Here is a 20,611-nt window from a genome sequence, read left to right on the forward strand (position 1 = left end):
TTGTCAAGCAGAGCATAGCTTCCCATTTGTTGAACAGACAGGCCTAGCCAAATTTCAACCCTAAACTTCCAGGGAATCTCTACAGCTCCCAGCATACATATTACTTCCATACTCTCCTGTAGGTATTACCTCTGAAAAAAAAGTTCCAACTTTCTTCCCTTCTACAATATCTGTGATGACATGACCCGAGATTTTCGTGTAGACTCCATTTACAATCACTACAGAGGTGCCTCCTCGAAGGGCCCACAAAGCTGCTGTCACCTACAGTGAAGGATAGAGCCAGTTCCTGAAAATGCACTTGTTATTTGAATCCCCATCCTCAACAAGAATTCTTATGTTGGAAAAAGCCCTTAAGACCATCAAGTCCAAGCATCAACCTGATGCTACCACTAAATCATATCCCTAAGTGCTATGTCCACACGTCTCTTAAATACTTCTAAGAATGGGGACTCTACCACTTCCCCAGGCAGCCTGTTCTAATGTCTAACCACCCCTTCCATGAAGAAATCACAGAATTTCTAGGTTGGAAGAGACCTCAAGGTCATCGAGTCCAACCTCCAACCTAACGCTAACAGCCCTCCACTAAACCATATCCCTAAGCTCTACATCTAAACGTCTTTTGAAGACTTCCAGGGATGGTGACTCCACCACTTCCCTGGGCAGCCTGTTCCAGTGCCTCACAACCCTTTCAGTGAAGAAGTTCTTCCTAACATCTAACCTAAAACTCCCCTGGCTCAACTTAAGCCCATTCCCCCTCGTCCTGTCACCAGGCACGTGGGAGAACAGGCCAACCCCCACCTCGCTACAGCCTCCCTTGAGGTACCTAAAAAGAGCGATAAGGTCGCCCCTGAGCCTCCTCTTCTCCAGGCTGAACAAGCCCAGCTCCCTCAACCGCTCCTCGTAGGACTTGTTCTCCAGGCCCCTCACCAGCTTTGTCGCCCTTCTCTGCACCCGCTCAAGCACCTCGATGTCCTTCTTGTAGCGAGGGGCCCAAAACTGAACACAGTACTCGAGGTGCGGCCTCACCAGAGCTGAGTACAGGGGGACGATCACCTCCCTAGCCCTGCTGGTCACGCTGTTCCTGATACAAGCCAGGATGCCGTTGGCCTTCTTGGCCACCTGAGCACACTGCTGGCTCATATTCAGCCGACTATCCACCATCACTCCCAGGTCCTTCTCTGCCTGGCAGCTCTCCAACCATTCCTCTCCCAGCCTGTAGCTCTGCTTGGGGTTATTGCGCCCCAGGTGCAGGACCCGGCACTTGGCCTTGTTAAACTTCATGCAGTTGACCTCAGCCCATCGGTGCAGCCTATCCAGATCCTCCTGCAGAGCTTTCCTACCCTCAAGCAGATCGACACACGCACCTAACTTGGTGTCATCTGCGAACTTACTGAGGGTGCACTCGATGCCCTCGTCCAGATCATCGATGAAGATATTAAAGAGGACCGGCCCCAGCACCGAGCCCTGGGGGACGCCACTAGTGACTGGCCTCCAACTGGACTTGGCTCCATTCACCACGACTCTTTGGGCCCGGCTATCCAGCCAGTTTCTAACCCAACGAAGCGTGCACCAGTCCAAGCCAAGAGCAGCCAGTTTCTTGAGGAGAATGCTGTGGGAGACGGTGTCAAAAGCCTTGCTGAAGTCAAGGTAGACCACATGCACAGCCTTTCCCTCATCCACCCAGTGCGTCACTCTGTCATAGAAGGAGATCAGGTTCGTCAGGCATGACCTGCCTTTCATAAATCCATGCTGACTGGGCCTGATCGCCTGCTTGCCCTGCAAGTGCCGCGTGATGGCTCTCAGGAGGATCTGCTCCATGAGCTTCCCTGGCACTGAGGTCAAACTGACAGGCCTATAGTTGCCCGGGTCTGCCCTACGGCCCTTCTTGTAGATGGGCATCACGTTTGCTAGCCGCCAGTCGATTGGGACCTCCCCTGATAGCCAGGACTGTTGATAAATGATGGATAGTGGCTTGGCCAGCTCCTCTGCCAGTTCCCTCAGTACCCTTGGGTGGATCCCATCCGGCCCCATCGACTTGTGCACATCTAAGTGCCGTAGCAGGTCACCAACCAGTTCTTCATGGATAATGAGGGCCACATCCTGCTCCCCATCCCCTTCCACCAGCTCAGGGTACTGAGTATCCAGAGAACAACCGGTATTGCCGCTAAAGACTGAGGCAAAGAAGGCATTGAGCACCTCCGCCTTTTCCTCATCTCTTGTAACTAAGTTTCCCCCCGCATCCAGTAAAGGATGGAGATTCTCCTTAGTCCTCCTTTTTGTGTTGATGTATTTATAGAAACATTTTTTGTTATCTTTAACGGCAGTAGCCAGATTGAGCTCCAGATGAGCTTTGGCCTTCCTAATTTTGTCCCTGCACAGCCTCGCTACATCCTTATAGTCCTCCCTAGTGGCCTGCCCACTTTTCCAAAGCTTATAAACCCTCTTTTTCCTCCTAAGATCAAGCCACAATTCTCTGTTGAGCCAGGCCGGTCTTCTTCCCCGCCAGCTCGTCTTTGGGCACGTGGGGACAGACCGTTCCTGCGCCATTAAGACTTCCCTCTTGAAGAGCGCCCAGCCTTCCTGGACCCCTCTGCCCTTCAGAACCACCTCCCAATGGACTCCACCAACTAGTGTCCTGAGCAGCTCAAAGTCAGCCCTCCGAAAGTCCAATACAGCGGTTTTACTGGTCCCCTTCCTGGCCTCGCCAAGAATAGTGAACTCCACCATTGCGTGGTCACTCTGCCCAAGACAGCTCCCGACGATCACGTCCTCCACCAGTCCTTCTCTGTGAAGAGAAGGTCTAGCGGGGCACCACCCCTGGTAGGTTCACTTATGCTTAATGCTTATTTAGTATCCAGATATCCAGTGTTGGTCAATAGAGTTGTTCCTCCCTAGGGGTAGGGCTTAGCATTTCCCTCTCCTGAAGTTCAAAAGGTTCCTGCCTGCCCCTATCTGCAGCCTGTCAAGGTTCCTCTGAAGGCACCACCCCCACCCTGCACAAGGGCCATTTCCACAGAAGCCACCAACCACCCGCCGCCTCGCCCCCTCCCTATCCGGCCCACCCTGGCGCACCACCGACCACCAACCTCGTTGCGGCACCCCTCCTCGGCGTCCCGGCCTGCCCTGACAGCTTCTGCCCATGGCACCGGCAAGCCCTGCATGCCGCTTCTGCCCTGGGTTCCTCCAAGCCAATCACACAGTGCTTCCACCCTGATTGAAGACAGGCCCTGGCATCACTTCCGCCCCAGGTTCCCAGCCAAGCACAGAGTGTCCCCACAGACACACCAGAGCAAACACACAAAGTAACATTGACATCCTACCCGTAAACATGCCATAACAATTACTCACCTGAGAAAGAACTGCATGCAATAAAGGCACCTAGTACTACATAAGTTTATTCTGACAGATCCTACTAGCTGTTACCTCAAAAAGATGTGCGTACTGCTCTCTACTTGGAAACGCATCAGTCCATAGACTCTGACCCACCTAAAGAACCCTGCAACTGACTGAAGGAAAAACAAAGCGCTTACTCCAAAGAGCAGCCCAGGCAGAAGGAGCTCTCTGATGGCATACCTGGGGCTCATATACCGTTTGGCCATGCCCAGCACCCAAACCCAATCACCTGGGAAAGGGAAGGGGCAAAGCACAAGAAAGTAGAAAGAGAGCAGAAGGAGCAGCAGCTGTTGTGCTGTGGGCCTTTTTTATTTTTATTTTTATTTTTTTTAATACTGATGGCACAATTTTGCGCAGTGCTGCCTGGGCACACGTTTCAGATAGAGCTAATGAGCAGTTGAGGTAAAGGAGCTGGGAAGAGAGAGGTGTTGCAGCAGGTATGCTGTGGCTATGAGGTGCCTCAGGGTGTGCTTTTTCTCTTGTTTCTATAGGTGCTTCTTTAGGCAGCTTGGAGTCTATGGATTTCTAGGTTTTAAGTGCTTGGAATTCACTTAATAGAGGGATATTTAGCAGAGGTTGCTGGATCACTGTTTTTAGGGATGGTGGGATACACTTCTGGTTTTGAGCTATATTTTAATCTCTAGATGGATTAACCCACTTGTGTAACTCTCCAGAGAACTAAAAACAGCTTGATTACATGCTCCAAGAGGCTTGACCACGTAGGCACAGTATTACTAAGAGACTGAGCAGGGTCATATCAGTTACCTTTTTTCATCTGTAAAGGGTCTGTGATTACCCCTGCTGGGCTGCTGTGTGTGCGTGGCTTTTTGGCATCTGTGGAGCTCAGTTGCTTTTGTGTGTGTATGTTCTTACTTTTTGTGTTGTTTTTTTTTTGTTTGTTTGTTTGTTTGTTTGTTTTTGTTGTTGTTGTTGGTTTTTTTGAGAGGCAAATAGTGTGTGTGCTGAGCGTGGTTGGCAGGAGCTGTCTGGCAGGGAAGCTGTTCAGGACTGGTAGGTTTGGTTTCTAGGAGCATGCGGCATCCTTCCTATGCGATGCGACTGATTCTTGGGCAGGAACGTTCCAGCTCGTGTGTCTTAAATAACGTAGCTTGTGTAGTGTGTGTTGTGTGGCCTGGGCAGAGTTTGCTTTGGCGCTGTGAGCAAAGAATCTCAGTTAAAGCTGGTGAGCAGCTGGAGTAACGGAGCTGGGAAGAGAGAGGTATTGCAGCAGGTACACTCTGGCTGTGAGGTGCCTCAGGGTGTGCTTCTCTCTTGTCTCTGCAGGTGCTTCGTGCAGTCTTGGACAGGGAAGGGAAATCCCCATGTCACGGAGCAGTGAGGGAAGGTGAGAGTGTTTTCAGCCTGGTCATCCCTTATCCAAAGCGAACGGAAGACACTCAAGTGTTTCCCTCAGGGTCTGAGGTGAGGCTGTTTGGGATAGAGGAGCAGTGTGGCAGGTGCAAGCACAGTGGTCATTTTGTCCTTTTGTGTTCCCAGGTGGCATGGGTGATGCTGTCTACTCCTTCTGAGCTTGGACTTAATTTCCAGGTACAGAGGCAAGTGGACTGCTGTTTTGAAAGGATACAATTAAAGATGGAGTCGCTTATGTTGATGAGGGATGGGTGCTAATGCTGGCAGCTGAAAGTTTATCTTCTGGCTGTGTTTTCCTTTGTTCAGGCTGAAACTCAGTGTGCAGTCCAGGACGTCATGACCTGAGCTGCCTCTGGAGTGACTCTGGTGAGTGATGAACAGAGGTAGCAGTTGTTTTGGGGGTGCGGTTGTCACTGCAGTTATTTTCCTACATGCAATAGAGTAAAATTTCAGTTTGCCTTTTAGAGGTGCTTTAAGTGGCTTAAGAGAACAGGTGGAAGCATCTGCCACGTGGGGCAGGTAAGAGGCTGAGGTTAAGGAGGGGATGAGAGTAACTGTCCAAAGGGTGCTGTGGGTTTTGCTGCTGTGGTTGCTTTCTCCTCTGTTTATCAGGTGCCACAGGCAAGGTGGGCTGTGATAGCCCTTAGAACAGGAGCAAAGCAGGTCTCTGGAATGCTGCGTTGTTCCTGAGAAAGGTGTTGTAGAGGAAAAAGGTTGTCTGGCGTGGCAGTTCCTGATGGCAGTCTTCTTTGGTAGGTGAAGAGGTGCCTGAAGCCCCATGCTGTGTAGCCTGAGCACACTTCACTGAGGATGAAGCCTGCTTTCCAGCAGTTCCCAAAACTGTGTTGAGGCTGAAATGCTGTGTCTGTGTTTGGGTTGGGTTTCAAGTTTTCATGCTGTGTTAGGGATGGGTTTCAAGTCAGTGCAGTGGAGGGCCAGGACCCAGTGTCCTGTAGTGTGTTTTGACCCATCAACATAGCCTTTTGGTTCTCCGATAGCCTACTCAAGTATGTGATTTTTCCTGCGAGTGATATTATTACATTGAATTGTTTTTCTTTGGCATGTTGTGCTTTTTTTTTTTTTTTCATGCTCCTGGATTTTTCTTTCTATGTAAAGAAAGGTTTGAGCTAATTTCAGTTGAAAAAAATCCAGTTACTTGCTTGGTCATATTGTCCTTTCAAGATTAAAAGCTGCAGCCTAAGCATGCGGAATGTTGCTTCTAGAAACAGCCCGATTCTCTTGTCTGCACTCTGCTTGCTGTTGAGCTAAATCAGATTAAAAACAAACAAACAAACAAAAACACGACAGCTGCTGCTTCTCCTTCTGCTCTCTTTCTACTTTCTTGTGCTTTGCCCCTTCCCTTTCCCAGGTGATTGGGTTTGGGTGCTGGGCGCGGCCAAACGGTATATGAGCCCCAGGTATGCCATCAGAGAGCTCCTTCTGCCTGGGCTGCTCTTTGGAGTAAGTGCTTTGTTTTTCCTTCAGTCAGTTGCAGGGTTCTTTAGGTGGGTCAGAGTCTATGGACTGATGCGTTTCCAAGTATGCACATTTTTTTAAGGTAGCAATTAGTAGGATCTGGTAGAGTAAAGCAACTGATATAGTACTAGGTGCCTTTATTGCATGCAGTTCTTTCTCAGGTGAGTAATTGTTATGGCATGTTCATGGATAGGACAATAATGTTAGCTTGTGTGTTTGCTTAGTGGTTCTGGGTCCCTCAGGATTTTTGCAGAATTACAGGGCTTACTGTGAGTCTTTGCCTGTATGTCAAATATTATCAGTTACAACCTTGGTGGCAAAGTGAGGGAGCAGGGTTTAGGAGAAAGGTATTGTCGAAGCTCCCTGTGTAAGCATGTATCTGAAACCAGCAGCAGTAGGTGTGTAAGGTGTAATCTTGTTCAGGGTTAGGGACAGTTTGTTATATTTCTGCAGCTTTTGCCTGTGGTTTTGCTGGCTGTTGAGTCTTTAGACCTTACAGCCTTCTAGATTTTAAGTGCTTGGAATTCACTTAGAAGAGGGATGTTTAGTAGGGATTGCTGGCTAACTTGTTTTTGGGAAATCATGGGGTATGGTTCCTTTTTTGGGGGTTACATTTTAATCTCTAGATATCTCAAGCCATTTGTGTCACTGTCCAGAGGATTCACAAAGAGCTTCAGTATGCATTGCAAGGGGCTCGACCGCATAAGCGCAGTATTATGAAGAGACTGAGCAGGGTCACCCTTTTCATCTGTAAAGGATAAGTCTGTAATTACCCCTGCCGGGACTGCTGTGCATTCATGGCTTTTTGGCATTTGTGGACTAAGGGTGTGTTTTTTTTTTTCTGGCTCTGGTCTTTGTGTTTGAGTCCTCTGCAAGAAGCTGTACTGTTTGAGTGTCCATCGTGGGCATGACCTTCTCTCTTTGTTTCTTGTAGCCCAGGGCATGGGCACGGAAACTTGAACGAAGCACGAGGGTGAGTGGACAGCAGTGTGGGCCCTGAGTTGGTCAGTGGACTGTGTTAGTCTGTTTTGCCTGTCGGGCAAACTACCTTGCGACAGCTGAGTATGTCTCCTGCCATGTTTTTGAGGCGCGCCAGACATCAGCAGTTCCAGTTCCTGAAATGCTGGAGATGTGTCTCTTTGGGGTGTTAGGTGAGTGAAGTGGTGATACTGGGTTGGGGAACATGGGTCTGGGGCTCCTTGGCTCTTGCGGTAGGGGATGAAAGAAGAGGAGTGGGTATAGACCGTTTTATGGATTGTCACGTTTGTCTGTTCTTTCTCCTTGGTCTAAGCCCCGTGGCCTTGGCTTGGCACAGTGAATGGAAGCGCTGGGTGTGGGTTGGGAAGGTGAGTGGAGAAAAGTTGGAAAATGGGCATTGTTTTTGGTTTGGTAGTCTATTGGTCCACCTCTGGGTGACTCCTCTTTTTCAGGGATGAAGAAGGTACTGGGAACATCCTAGCTGGTCTCTGTGGTCCACATTGAGGATGTATTCTGAGCCCTGAGAATTAAGTTCAGGGGCAAATCTTGTGTGTTGGCAGGGGAGGCAGGGAGTTGTCTAGGGGGTGTCTATCTGATTTCAGTAGCAGAGCAGGTCAGTTGACTACTGTTTTGTTTCTGAGGAGGGTGTTTCACTGGAAGAAGTTTGGCTGGTGTGCTGGTGCCTGATGGCACTTTATTTCTGCAGGAGAAGAGGAGCCTCAGGCTTGAAGCAATGTCCTGGCTAGCCTTTGTGTTCCTTGATGAGGATGGAACCTGCCTCCCAGCATTCCCAAGCTAAGTTGGGGAGGCAAGTGCTATGTTTGAGTTGGGGTTGTGAATGGACCCATAGGGCAAGGGTCTGTGCTTGTAAGTCATTGCAGTGGATGGGGCCTTTCAGGATTGATCAGGTCAGGCAGAGATGTATGGGGAGTTCTGTCATGTACAGTGTGAACACGTGCCAGGCAGGGCAGTCCCAGCTTGTTGTCTGTGCTGTGCTGTTGCTCTTGGTGCTCGGCAGGCCCTGGGGAAGCCATCCTGAGGGTATTGAACACTTGACCTCATCGGAATAATGCTGATGTTCAACTGGGAGCTGAGCACCTCTTGTCTTGCATTAGGAGCTTAAAGGGATCACTTCTTCTGTGCGTGTAACTTTTATTTTGTATCGAATGTTTCCTGATATGATCGTTATGTTACGTGCTCCTCAGGTTTTGATATCCTCATCACCTTCTTCCACTGGACAGATTAGATGGGCAACTTGTTAGCCACACTAAAGGTCCTAAATGCTTGTTTTGTCGTCATAGGGCTGATCCAAGCACTTCTTGTCTTGCAGTTGCAGCTTAAAGAGCAGATGCGTTTTGGGTCTTGTGCATATCTGGTTTTAGATTGTGTCCGTTTCCATCGTCACTGTTGTGGAAGTCATCTGGGCTTCACCAGGAGCTCAGGCTTGGGAATTCATTTCCAAAGCATTATTCTTAAGGGGTTTGCACTGCCCATCCTTCCGGTCTCTTGTCTTTAAAGGCAAGCATTTTATGCGTCCATCATCCCAGTTCTGGCGGTCACTTTCAGTCGCAGGTCATGGCATTTGAGTCTGTCCCTGGGGTGGCCACAGATCATCTGTTCTGACTCATTGTCACTGTAGGGCTTCCCTCTGGGAGTTGTCATTCTGCCTGGTGTCATTCTGTTAGGCTTCTAGATTTTTCTTTCTATGTAAAGAAAGGTTTGAGATAATTCCAGCTGAAAAGAGGTGTTTTTTGTTTTTGTTTTTTTTTTTGTTTTTATCTGAATAGGGTAAAACGATCTATTGATGTTTCCTTAGCTGGGCATAGTGCCCAAAAATGGGGAGAGAATGAATGGCCTCCTGAAAGAATCATACAGCATTATAGACCAGCTACCTGGAACCTGAATGAGGTAGTATAGGGGGCCCGAGAACCTATTTGTAATTTGAATTGAATAATTCTGTTGCAAGCTGTCCTTGAAATTGTAACTAATCAAACAGCGATGGCTTTGGATTTTTTTTGGCTGATCAATCCACCCAGGTGAGGAATGCTGTCTTTCAACATAGAATGGTTTTAGACTATTTACTAGCAGAAGAAGGGGGAGTGTGTGGCAAGCTGAACGATTCTAATTGTTGTTTATGAATTGATGATGATGGAAAAGTGGTTAAACAGGTAACAAAGGAAATTAGAAAATTAGCCCACGTCTCAGTACAAACTTGGAAGGGTATGGATTGGGATTTGTTTTCATGGCTGCCTGGTGGACCGTGGGTTAAAAGGATGTTATTTTTATTTTTGTGCTGTAATGATGTTATTATTCATACCTTGTATGATACCTTGCTTTACATTATTGATATGCCGAATAATAAATAGTACCTGATTTGTGATGACTTCGGTAGAGAAGAAAGGCAATGTGTCAATAATGGTGCTTAAGAAATGGACCCTTCAAGAACCAACTGACAAAATCCAGTTGTTACTGGCAAAAGTTGAAGAGACACGAATTGAGAATATTAAAAAGAAGATGAGGGATTGTAAGGAATGTTCCAGCAATTCATGTCAATAGAGGGCTTGAAGGGTAAACCTTGAGTCTCAAAAACCTTGGGTTTCAGAATGACTGCTAACTATTGTGACTATTGCATGGGACACTATGCAAGTTTCTGATATCTGGCCAAGAGATTAAGGAGAAGGGGAAAGCTGAAGAACGACTAAACAGCTTGCATGGGATGCTGCGCAAGTCTCTGATATCCGGCCAAGATGGACAAAGGAGAAGGACAAGGACAAAGCCTGGGAGGAAGACTACAAGCCTTCAGCATGAGAGACCCCCAGAGGGACCACCAGAGACTGATACGCATGCACCAGTGGGAGGGTTTGGATTCCAGGAACTAATTATAATAACCCTGCCTTTTCTAGAAGTAGTAATGAACATGTATTAGCCTAGGAGCATAAAAACCAGCTGCCTCATGTAACGTGTGCGCATGTTGGAGGAGCCCAGACTCCCCGCGCACCCAGTGCTGTTTACTTGCCTTTTATTAACCCCATAAATAAATCTTATAAAGCTAAATTGACTCGGAATTTATAACAGAAGGGACCCACAAGGACCCTGGAACATGTCCAGAGAAGGGCTATGAAGCTGGTGAAGGGCCTGAAACAAGTCCTACGAGGAGTGGCTGAGGGCACTGGGGTTGTTTAGTCTGGAGAAAAGGAGGTGCAGGGGAGACCTTGTTGCTCTCTACAACTCCCTGAAAGAAAGGTGTGGGAATCTGGAGGTAATCTGGAGGTCAGCCTCTTCTTGCAGATAACTAGTGACAGGGCTAGGGGGAATGGCCTCAAGTTGTGCCAGGGGAGGTTTGGGTTGGAAATTAGGAGACAGCTCTCAGAGTGGTCAGACATTGGAACAGGTTGCCCAGGGAAGTGGCAGAGTCACCGTCTGTGGGGATGTTCAAGGAGAAGTTGGACCTGGTGCTGGACATGGTTCAGTGGGTGACATTGGTAGTAGGGTGATGATTAGACCAGATGATCTCAAAGGTCTTTTCCAACATTTATGATTCTATGTGTCTGAGAGCGTTGTCCAAACACTTCTTAAACTCCAGCAGACTCGGTGCCATGACCACTTCCCTGGGGAGCCTGTTCCAGTTCCTGACCACCCTCTTGGTGAAGAACCTTTTCCTGATATCCAGCCTGAAGCGTCCCTGTTGCAGCTTCAAGTTGTTCCCTCAGGTCCTGTCACTAGAGAGAAGAGATCAGTGCCTGCCCCTCCCCTCCCCCTCATGAGGAAGCTGCAGACCACCATGAGGTCTCCTCTCTGTCGGCTCCAGGCTGAACAATCCAAGTGACTTCAGCTGCTTCTCCTACGTCTTCCCTTCTAGATTCTTCTCATCTTTGTTGTCCTCCTTTGGACACTCTCTAACAGTTTTATGTCATTCTTATACTGTGGCGCCCAAAACTACACACAGTTCTCAAGGTGAGCTGCACCACCTCTCTCTGAAGCCTCACCACCCTCCATAGAGTCAACAGCTCCAGCCAATTTGGAATCGTCTGCGAGCTTGCTCAAAAATCCTTCAAGTTCTTCATCCAAATTGTTAATGAAAACACTGAAGAGGAGTGGTCCTAAAATGGAGCCCTGGGGAATCCCACTAGTGACAGATCACCAGCCTGATCTTGTAACTCCATTTACAAGAACCCTGTGGGCCCCACACGTCAGCCAGTTGTTCACCTGTCTTACTATGCTTTTATCTAACTGTATTCTGTGTGTGTGTGGGAGGCAGTGTGTCAGGCCCTGGGAGCCATCTGATGAGCCTTCACAGAGCAAACTGTGAATCAACAACATCTGCTATTCTGACTGTTAACGTGATGTTTTCCAAAACTGCAAGTAAAATACTTCTCTTCTAATGCTGTGTTAGAGGACCCGTAAAATCATTTCCCACCACATTGTTGGTTTGTTGTTTCTTTGGTTTCTTCCCCCACTCATGTTCTACCATTGGTTCCTATGCTCTTGCCACCCCCTCAGTTGACTGCCCCTAGCCATAGTGCTAGGCCTATTGAGATTAAAAAATTGTATGCTTTTGATTGTAAATGCTTCATTAATTCTGTCTTCTGATGTTTAGCCCATAGCCCTGGTGCATCTCCTTCTGTTTTCAACTCCATACAATCTCAGTGTCAGGAAACTTTTTTGTTTGTTTGTTTGCTGCTTTTTTTCTTTTCTTTTTTTTTTTTTTTGTTGTTTGTTTGTTTTTTGCTTACTCTGGAGCTTAAGATATGCCTCACTGAAACTTGCTATACCTAGGTTACAGGTTTATCCAGCCTATCCCATTTCCTTTCACCCATTCATTCCCACATGTACGTAGACAGTTTGAGTGATATATATACACACATTCTTTGTTGAATGAAAAAATAACAAAAGCTATAGTTTACCTCTGACCCCTGTTCTGAAGAAGGCAGAAAGTTCATGAATTAGTGACCTAACCCTATGCATATTGCATTAGGGAAGGAACAGTGCAGCAAGTGATGTACTGTAATTCAATATAACCTAGCACGTAGTGGCACAAAACTACAGTATTCAGTATTTGTGAGCTGCAGTGTTCTAGGGGCTTGACATGGCACTTTCCTCCATGAAAAGGGTTGCGTTGTGTACAAAGTTGTGAAAGAAACACTGCCACTCAGTGTTTTTCAGCTGTTTATCTGTAAGGAGTTAGTATTGGCTGTCTAGTGTTTTTTGTTTGTTTGTTTTGGTTTGGTTTTTTGTAGAATTGGCCAGAGATCTTGCATGATCAGCATGGTGCTGCTCATAAATGTGTGGCAGACCCCTATGGGGTCTAAGCTTAGCTATAATCATAAACCATAAAATAGCTGAACTGGGAGCTGCAGGGTTGATGTGGGAATGTTGAGGTGAAGCTCTGTGGTTTGTAGTACGCAGGAGGTCAAACAAATGTATTGAATGATCTTTGATGGTCTAAAAGTACACAAATCCCAGCCATGTAAATCCCAGATGAAGGTATAATAACATGGCAGAGTAGCATGGTTCTGCTCTGAGATGAGACATAATTTGTGGAAGCAGAGCAGAAAAGATGTTTGTGAGTAGATGAATTACTGACCGTTTTGACTCTAGGAATGGATGACTTCAATGAGGGAGCTCCTTCAGCTTTTCAATACATTGCTCTCCGAAGTAAGACAAAGGTTTTGTCTGAGAAAAAGTGAACAAAAAGTTAACCATTCATGTGTTTGGGTTTCTGTGTGGTTTGTTGTTTGTTTTTTTTTCTTTTTTATACACATTTAAAATGAAGTGACTGGTTTTGTGCTGGTTACATGCGGTGTCTTTTATATGCATCTAAATTACGTTTACTTTGGGAAAATGTTAGGCAATAATGGAATAATGAAAGTTAAACTTGATTTTGTCATTACACCAGACTGAAGCATGATTTGAATCAAGTAATTGGAATTACAGTAGGCTAAAATTGCTGAAAAACGAGTTTGGAAAGTTGAAATGCATTTATTTCCTATTAAACCTTAATTAAAACATTTTGGTTGTTTTCAGTTAAGAACTACTGGATTCATAAATGTAATACACGAATTATAACATTTATGAAGTTTAATATTTAAACCATATCATTTTCAAAATACAGAATTGTTAATTTTATTGAACAAGTTTTCCAGTTTTCAAGCAGTGACTTTGCAAACAGTTCAGATAATCGGTGACCCTTAAAAGCACAAGCCAGTGTTTTCAAAACAAAACAAATCTCCTACTTAAATATCTCCTTTTTAGTGATCTTCTAAGAGGTTAATTACTAACCACCGTTTGCTGCTTATGTTACCATCCTCATCCTCCATCCTTCACTCCTTATCTCTTCTCTTAAACTTCACGTTGCCACTGTTGTTTTCAACCTTTCTTCTTGGATGGATGGAACAACATGAAACAACTTTTCTAGCCAGAATAGAATAATTTCTGAATTTTATTTATGTATTAGCATTCTTCATTCTGGTTGTGTCAGTGGTCCACTGACTTAACTGACCAGCAGCCTGCATTCCCTGCCACCAGCCCCTAACCACCCCCCCCAGAACAGAAGAACTGAGCAACCATTCTGGAAGGTTCTGGTGGTGAATGTTGTCATGAATATATGAATGTTCTTTACCCTCTTCCAGTCTTAATCCTATTTGTACTTTTTTTTTTTTTTTTTTTTTTTTTTAATAACCTCATTGGAAGAAGTAGCTCTATACATTTGCACGGGGTCACAGCGGCTGCTGCTCAGCAGGCATTGATCTATGGAGGATGGCACTGTTAGCCCACCGTGTTGCTGGAGGGCAGCCAATAAACGATGACCTATGAATGACATCACAACCAGGTGATTGTGATGACCCATGGCAGCAGACACCAAACTGTCCTTCAAGAAGGCCCCAGGCTCACTGCACCGTCCGGTGCTGAGGGGTCTTCATCTCCTCCCTCCCAGCTGGGCGTGGTTGTCTTCTGCTGAGGTACCCCGGTACCACAGGGCACTGACCATGGCATCTGCCTGGGAGAGGAAGTACCTGTACTCTGAGATGGGGAAAAGGAGCGTGCTCCTCCCTGATCTCCTTCTTTCTGAGGACTTCATCTGGGACAGCCTGATCCCCAAGGTTATCGTGGGAGTGCTGTTCTTAGCGGATTTTTCAGGTGGGTCAGGCGCAGTAGAGCCTCCTCAGAAATGAACCATTGGGACACACCAGGCCCTCGGGGGCCCTGGCCCGTAGATGGCACAGCTATCTTGTCGCTGTTGAGGACTCCTGCTGTGATGGCTAAAGAGAGCACGGATTGGCTTCTCTTGCGATGCAGCGACTGACAGGTGCTTAGGCTTGGCAGCACGGGACTGGCTGCCAGGCCCTGTGGCTCACGTAGACATGTCCTGATTTCTGCCTGTTCTTCCTGCAGGTTTCACTGCTTTGTCAGAGAAGTGTGTCCAGCAGAGCGGCACAGACAGAGGTGCTGATGAGCTGGCACAAATGCTCAATGACTACATGAGCGACGTTTTGGAGGGTAAGAGCCATGCTGCCAGGCTGTTGTATATCGGGCCCTGAGGTTGCTTGCGGAGGGCAGAGGCAGCCTTGCTGCACCACCTGCTCTTGCCTCCTTGGAAGGGCTATGGAGCTCACTGTGGCCTGGGGGGGCAGTGGGAGCCGTAGGGCTCCCATGGCAAGGGAGGAATGCAGCAGGTCTCTTCTGCTGCCCACTGTGACGAGGGAGGCCCCAGTGGACTGCAGGCTGGCAGACGTGCCTCCAGGCAACAGGAAGGGCTGGAAGGACTTTCCAGGGAATTACAGGCCCGTCAGTCTGATGTCAGTATCAGGGCAGGTTACGGAGCAGGTGATCCTGAGTGCTGTGACATGGCATATGCCTCCAGTGGAGGGATCAGAAGCAGCTGGCATGGGATTTTGAAGGCTAGGTGCCTCCTGACTACCCTGATCTCCTACGACAAGGTGACCCATTTGGTAGAGGAGGGAGAGGCTCTGGTCATTGTCTGCCTGGCTTTTTATAAAGCGTTTGACACTGCTGCCCACAGTATTCTACCAGAGAGACTGGCTGCTCAGGGCTTGGGCAGACATACTGTTTGCTGGGTAAAGAAGTGGCTGGACGGCTGGGCTCAAGGAGTCAGCAAGTGGAGTTCAATCCAGGTTCAATCCAGTTGGTGTCTGGACACCAGTGGCTTTCTCCAGGGCACTCTACCAGGGCCTTTTTTGTTTAACATTTTAATCAGTGACCAGGAGGGAGGAGGGGATTGAATGCACCCTCCATCAGTAAGTTTACAGACGATTCCAAGTAACGCGGGATGGTTGACTGGCTTGAGGGTGGGAAGGCTTTGCTGAGGTATGCCTTATTCTCAAGGGATGCCTCTAGGCAACAATGTAGTTGAGGGTCGTAGCATCCAGAAATATATAATTACTATTGGAAGGAGATTACAAGAGCTAAGAGAAATTGGAGTGATGGCTCAAACACCACCTTTAGGATTTGCTATTCATAAGATAGAACCAGGAGACAAGGTCTTAATAAAAACCTGGAGGGAAGAATCATTGAACCCCCGATGGGAGGGACCGTACCTTGTTTTACTTACTACTGAAACAGCTGTGAGAACAGCAGAAAGGGGTTGGACCCATGCATCCAGGGTAAAAGGACCAATAAATACCAAAACTTGGAGGGTTGAGTCCGCTCCTGGGGAACTGAAATTAAAGATAAAGAAGAACTAATGTTCTGGCAATAAGGCTCTGCATAAATTAAGGATGCCAGAAGAAGGGGATGAGCCTGAAGGGAAGAAAGGGAGAAGGCAAGACCGGGGCAGGACTCTCCACTGCGGTGTGTATGGTCTACCGAGGGAGGCAACCCCTACGGGTATTGACTGCTGAGTGAGAGGGCCTCGACCGGACTTCTCCCGCACTAAAGCCAGGTTGTCCCAGGAAAAAGAAACAAACAAGCAAGCAAAGATATGTGTATATAATAAATAAGATTTTTTTTTAACCTATTGTAATTAGTTTCCCAGGAGCTGGATCACCCTCAAAGGCTGAACAGTAACCCAAGCTCAAATAGATCCTGGAAGTGGGCCCAACCCCTTGATTGAAGGCGTTTCTCACACCCCCACGATACCCCCTGGACGACGCAGAAAGATGTTATACTTCCTGGTACTATTTTTACAAGGGCAATTAAGCCATGGGAATAACTTTTTCATTCTGGGGGAGGAAGTGGCCAAGGCTTTTAACCTTAGCAATTGCTGGGTTTGTGGGGGACCAGGGGGAGCTGAAAGTTGGCCCTGGGTAGCTGGCCCGGTTGAACCTAAGCGGTGGGTTAGTAATTTGAGTGAAGTTCATAATGGTACACAATTCTGGAAAGAGGAAGAAGGCCCGTGGCAATTGCACTCGTCAGAGAAAGGTATATACTGTTTAAACAGAACAGGAACAGTAAAGGTGGGAAAAAGCGTTTGTAAATGGGCTCTATCTCCTGGGTATGAATGTACTGATCCTGAATGTGGACCTATAAACTGTACAGCAAGTAAAGGAAATGGAATGCTAGGCATGTCCAGCTGAAAAACGGGACTTGGCTGAAATGCTCATATAAGAAAGTTTTTGGACCTGGATGTGAAGCCATGGCAAGAGCACAATCAAAGGGACAATTCGACGTTCAAATCCTGAGTTGTCAGCGTGATAACACCACTAGGGAGCAGCATGTGGTAAGAGTCTACCGCTGGAGGTGGCAAAATGAGCATGGGACACGAGTGTTCTTTAAACATTTCTGGTCAGCTCGTAATATGACAAGTCGTGAAGGAGAACTTAGTCGTCATTGTGAGTGGGAATCTAGTGCGGGAGCTTGGAGGTGTATATATATATGAGTACTAATGGGGCAAACATTGTAACAGGACCGCTTGGTAACGGAAACACTTTGTATTTTCACGCCCCAAGGAATAAAAGAGAATGGGACGGTCCTTTTCCAAATGGGACATGGGCTCTAAAGGGACATTATTGGGTGTGTGGCAAACAGGCCTATAAAAGGCTACCAAAGGACTGGTCAGGAATATGCTATGTGGGGTACATAAGGCCCTTGTCCTTTTTATTGTCACAAATACAAGGAAATCACTTAGGAATAAAATTATATGATGATCTGAATAGAGAAAAACGATCTATTGATGCTTCCTTAGCCGGAGGTAGTGCTCAAAAATGGAGAGAAAATGAATGGCCCCCTGAAAGAATCATACAGTATTATGGACCAGCTACCTGGAACCCGAATGAGGTAATATCTGGAGCCCGAGAACCTATTTATAATTTGAATCGAATAATTAGGTTGCAAGCTGTCCTCAAAATAATAACCAATCAAACAGCGACAGCTTTGGATCTTTTAGCTGACCAGTCCACCCAGATGAGGAATGCTATTTTTCAACATAGAATGTTGTTCTGCTATTTACTAGCAGAAGTGTGGGGGGGTGGGAAACTAAATGATTCTAATTGTTGCTTACAAATTGACGATAATGGGAAAGTGGTTAAACAGATAACAAAAGAAATTAGAAAATTGGCCCACGTCCCAGCACAAACTTGGAAGGGTATGGATTGGGATTTATTTTCATGGCTGCCTGGTGGACCATGGGTTAAAAGGATGTTATTTTTATTTTTATGTGCTGTAATGATGTTATTATTCATACCTTGTATGATACCTTGCTTTACATTATTGATGCGCCGGATGATAAATAGTACATTTGTAATGACTTCATTAAAAAAGGAAGGGGATATGTCAATTATGCTGCTTAAGAATTGGACCTTCCGAGAACGGACTGATGAAATCCAGTTATTAATGACAAAAGTTGAAAAAGAGACACGAATTGAGGATATTAAAAAGAAGATAAGGGATTGTGAGGAATGTTTTAACAATGCGTGTCAATAGAGAGCTTGAAGGAAAATGTATTCGTATGTTCTTTCCTTGAAGTCTCTGATACCTGGGGGTTTCAGAACAACTGCTAACAACTGCTAACGGTTATGACTTCTGAATGGGACACTATGCAAGCCCCTGATATCTGGCCAGGAGATTAAGGAGAAGGGAAAAGCTGAAGGACGGCTAAAAGACAAAGCTCGCAGGGAACGCTGTGCAAGCTTTTGACATGCAGCCAAGGAGTACAAAGAAGAAGGACAAAAAAAAAAAAAAGCCGGAGAGGAAGACTATGAGCCTTCATCATGGAAGACCCCCAGAGGGACCACCAGAGACTGATACGCATGCTCCAGTAGGAGGGTTCAGATTCCAGAACTAATTATAATAACTCCGTTGTGTTTGTTTTTTTTTTTTTTTTTAGAAATAGTAATGAATATGTATTAGTCTAGGAGCATAAAAAATCAGCATCTTGATGTAACAGGTGTGCGACTAGGTGGAGTGGAGACTCCCGGCGCACGCAGCGCCGTTTGCTTACCTCTATTCTTTTAATAAATTGTAAACTTTGATTATAATCCTATTTTGGGACTGAGCTACTTATGACATGATCCAGCTATGTGGGCAGAAGACGGATCCTGGGGCTATAGGACCCCAATATATATGCTTAATAGAATAATTAGGTTACAAGCTGTAATAGAAATAGTTGTAAATAAAACCGGAGATGCACTTGGATTAATTGCAAAGCAAAATACTAAGATGAGGGCTGCTTTGTATCAAAATCGCTTAGCTTTGGATTATTTGCACAAGAAGGAGAAGTCTGTGGAAAATTTAACCTTAGTAATTGCTGTTTTATAGATTGGTGATGAAGGTGTTTCTTCCTAGTAGCTGGTAGAATGCTATGTTTTGGGCTTAGGATGAGAAGAGTGCTGATAACATGCTGATGTTTTAATTGTTGCAGAGCAGTGCTTACACCAAGCCAAGGACAAGCCAAGGACGTTTCAGCTTCTCACTCTGTCCTGCCAGCAAGCAGGCTGGGGGTGCAGCAAGAGCTGGGAGGAGGGCCGGACTGCTCGGGGTTAGGCTGGGCATTGGACAGCGGGTGGTGAGCAATTGCATTGTGCATCATTTGTTTCATACACGTTAAAAAAAACACATACACGTTAAAAAAATAAAGCACAGCTAGAGTTGAAGCTGGCTGTGTCTGTGAGAGAAAATAAAAAGGTTTTTTTTAGATATGTGAATGGAAAAAGGAGAACTAAAGAATACATAGGGCCGCTCCTTGATAGGGAAGGTCTCCTCACAGACAATGACATAGGCAAAGCAGAGACGCTTAACGCCTTCTTTGCCTCTGTCTTCAATGCCGATGATGGGCTTCGGGACCCAGGGTGCCCTGAGCTGGAGGACAGGGACGGTGGGGATGACAAACTCCCAACTGACCCTGAACGTGTGCGGGATTTGCTACTCCACCTGGATCCCTACAAGTCCATGGGTCCGGATGGGATTCATCCCCGGGTGCTGAAAGAGCTGGCGGACGTCATCGCGGAACCTCTTTCAATTATTTTTCAACGATCCTGGGAATTTGGAGAGGTCCCGGTAGACTGGAAGCTGGCAAATGTTGTGCCGATTTTCAAGAAGGGTCAGAAAGAAGACCCTAGCAATTACAGGCCTGTCAGTCTCACGTCAGTGCCTGGTAAAATCATGGAGAAGTTGGTTCTCGAACTTATTGAGGCGCACCTGGGGGACAAAGCAGTCATTGGTCCCAGCCAGCATGGGTTTGTGAAGGGTAGGTCCTGCCTAACTAACCTGATTTCCTTTTATGATAAGATCACCCGTATGGTGGACCAAGGGAAACCAGCTGATGTGATTTTTTTGGACTTCAGCAAGGCTTTTGACACGGTTTCCCATAGGATCCTACTGGACAAAATGTCCACCATACAGCTAAATAAAAACATCATACGATGGGTGAGCAATTGGCTAACGGGCAGGGCCCAAAGGGTTATGGTAAATGGGGCTGCGTCAGGCTGGCGGGCGGTCACCAGTGGGGTCCCTCAAGGCTCCATTTTAGGGCCGGTACTTTTCAATATTTTTATAAACGATCTGGATGTAGGAATAGAAGGTATTTTGAGCAAGTTTGCTGATGACACCAAACTTGGAGGAGTTGTGGACTCAAATGAGGGCGTAAAGGCCTTGCAGAGGGATCTGGACAGGTTGGAGAGCTGGGCGATCACCAACTGCATGAAGTTCAATAAGAGCAAGTGCCGGGTCCTGCACCTGGGACGGGGAAACCCTGGCTGCACGTACAGACTGGGCGATGAGACGCTGGAGAGCAGCCTAGAAGAGAGGGATCTGGGGGTCGTGGTAGACAGCAAGTTGAATATGAGCCAGCAGTGTGCCCTGGCAGCCAGGAGGGCCAACCGTGTCCTGGGGTGCATCAAGCACGGCATCGCTAGTAGGTCAAGGGAGGTGATTGTCCCGCTCTACTCTGCGCTGGTGCAGCCTCACCTTGAGTACTGTGTGCAGTTCTGGGCACCACAGT

This window comes from Aythya ferina (genome assembly GCF_964211825.1).
Source record: "Aythya ferina genome assembly, chromosome: W".
In the NCBI taxonomy this organism is placed as follows: Eukaryota; Metazoa; Chordata; class Aves; order Anseriformes; family Anatidae; genus Aythya; species Aythya ferina.